Source organism: Arachis duranensis, chromosome 5 (genome assembly GCF_000817695.3).
Source record: "Arachis duranensis cultivar V14167 chromosome 5, aradu.V14167.gnm2.J7QH, whole genome shotgun sequence".
Lineage (NCBI taxonomy): Eukaryota > Viridiplantae > Streptophyta > Magnoliopsida > Fabales > Fabaceae > Arachis > Arachis duranensis.
Genome location: NC_029776.3, coordinates 55,667,608 through 55,670,370, shown reverse-complemented (window position 1 = coordinate 55,670,370; position 2,763 = coordinate 55,667,608).

Genomic DNA, 2,763 nt, shown 5'->3' with positions numbered 1-2,763 from the left:
TTCTTTATTCTAAAAATCTACTACTTTATTCATGCCTGATGATGATGAGAAAAATAAATTATAGCTTAATTGGAAATAAATCAAAATAGATCTACTAATTACTACTACTACTACCACTATATATCTCCTAAGGTAAATTTCCATAATAACACTATCACAGAGTTAAAGCAAAAAGAATTGGAACTCAACAACCTGTTGTTTTGAGGAGTGGATGTTCCTCTAATCTGTGGGGTGTTTCTCAAGGATTAATTTTTGGCGCTTCAGCTCCCTTAGATCACGCCCTTGCTCTTCCTGTTCCTTAAGCAGTTTGCAAAGCATGCTACTTTGATTGTTCTGTTCTTCCTTTATTTGGTCCACAGCTTCTTGCAATTTGGAAATAGAAGCCTCAAGATGTCCCCAATATTCGAATTGAGGCAGTTCTGGGAGGGCTTCCTGTGCTCTCCTCTTGACTGAATCATCTTGTTGCTGTTGTCTGACCATTGATATTCCAGTGATTGGCCTCTCAACTGGGATATATTCTGTTATTCCCATCTTCACTCCAGCATCTTTGCAGAGCATAGAAATTAAGCTTGGATAGGCTAATCTGGCGTCCTTGGAATTCCTGTTTGCTATTTTGTATAGCTCACATGAGATCAGTTGATGGACTTCTACTTCTTTTCCCAACATGATGCAGTGAATCATTACTGCTCTTTTAACAGTAACTTCAGAACGGTTGCTGGTGGGCAATATGGAACGCCCTATGAAATCTAGCTAACCTCTGGCTACTGGTTTTAGATCTTCTCTTTTGAGTTGAACCGGGATGCCAGTTGTACTGGTAGTCCACTTGGCTCCAGGGATGCATATGTCCTCCAGAACCTTGTCCAACCCTTTATTGACCCTCATCATTCTCCAGAATCTTGTCCAGACCTTTATTTACCCTCATCATTCTCCTATTAAAGGAGTCTGGGTCATCTTTCAGTTGGGGAAGCTTAAATATCTCCCTGATCTTGTCAGGATGGGTATGAACAATCTTTCCTCTGACTAAGGTCCGATGGTCATAGAGAGCAGCTCCAATTATTCTTTGCCTGTCTGTTTGCCATAGATTAGCATAGAACTCCTGAACCATGTTCCTTCCCACTTTCGTTTCAGGATTGGCCAGAATTTCCCAGTTCCTGTTTTGAATTTGCTCTTGGATCTCCGGATATTCATCTTCTTTCAGATCAAATTTGACTTCCGGGAACACTGATCTGTGACTCATTATCTTGTAGTAATGGTCTGAATGTTCTTTAGTTAAGAACTTCCCTTGATTCCAAAGTGGTTTTGGAGTGTTCTCTTTCTTGCTTCTTGGGGTGGGTTGTTTTCCTTTAGAAGCCATGATCTTAATGAGTATGTTTTTGTGATCACGGATAAACACACCAAACTTAGAGCTTTGCTTGTCCTCAAGCAAAAGAGAAGAAAGAAGAGGGATAGGAGGAGAGCAAGTGTGGCATGGTGATGATGAGAGGGGCGCCGAATTTAATATATAGGGAGGGGTGGGAAATTTTCGAAAATAAGAAAAAGATAAGATAGAACATATGATTTGTAAAAGATAGATATGATAAGAAAAAGATATAGTTTAAAAAGAGAAAGATCTGAATAATAATTAAAAGATAGATCTGAATTTTTAATTTTGAAAAAGATTTTAAAAAGATAATTGAGTTTTGAAAACAAACTTAAAAGAGTTGGATTGGATTGGAAAACAATTTATCTCTATGGATTAAGATATATTTGAAATTTTTGAAACATGGATTTTAGAAATCAGGATTTTTAGAAAACTAATTTGATGTGAGGGATGACAATTTGAAACATGTTTATGTAAGAAATCATGAATTGAAACATAAAAATTTAGAAAAATTATAAAGAAAAACGAATTTGTACCTCCTCCCACCATCCTGGCGTTAAACGCCCAAACGATGTATGTTTTGGGCGTTTAACGCCCAAATGCTGCTTCTCCTGGGTGTTCAACGCCCAGCTGATGCTTCTTTCCGGCGTTGAACGCCAGGAAGTCCTTTGTCACTGGGCGTTTTTCTAAACGCCCAGGATGCTAACAATCTGGCGTTAAACGCCCAGAAGGTGCTTCTTTCTGGCGTTTAACGCCCAGAAGATGCTCCTCTCTGGCGTTTAACGCCCAGATGGCTACCCTTACTGGCGTTGAACGCCCAGTGGGTGCTTCTTTTGGGCGTTCAACACCCAAAACGTTTCTTACTGGCTTTTTTTCGCCAGTAAACGTCCAAATTCTCCTGTAACTCTGTGAATTTGATTAATTGATTTTTTACCTTGAAGATATGTTGACCTATACCTATAAAAATCAACAGAAACAAATAAAATTAAATTTTGTGATTGGCTGGGTTGCCTCCCAGCAAGCGCTTCTTTAATGTCATTAGCTGGACTATTACTGAGCTTTAATTAAGTTTCAGTTTTGAGCATTCTTGCTCAAAATTACCTTCAAGATAATGCTTAACTCTTTGTCCATTAACAATGAACTTTTTGTTAGAGTCATTATCCTGAAGCTCTATGTATCCATATGGTGATACACTTGTAATTACTATGGACCTCTCCACCGGGATTTTAATTTCCCGGGGAATAATTTGAGCCTAGAATTAAATAGCAGAACTTTCTGCCCCGGCTCAAAGACTCTGGATGACAATTTCTTATCATGCCATCTTTTCGCTTTCTCTTTGTATATTTTTGCATTCTCGAAAGCATTGAGTCTAAATTCCTCTAGCTCATTTAACTGGAGCAATC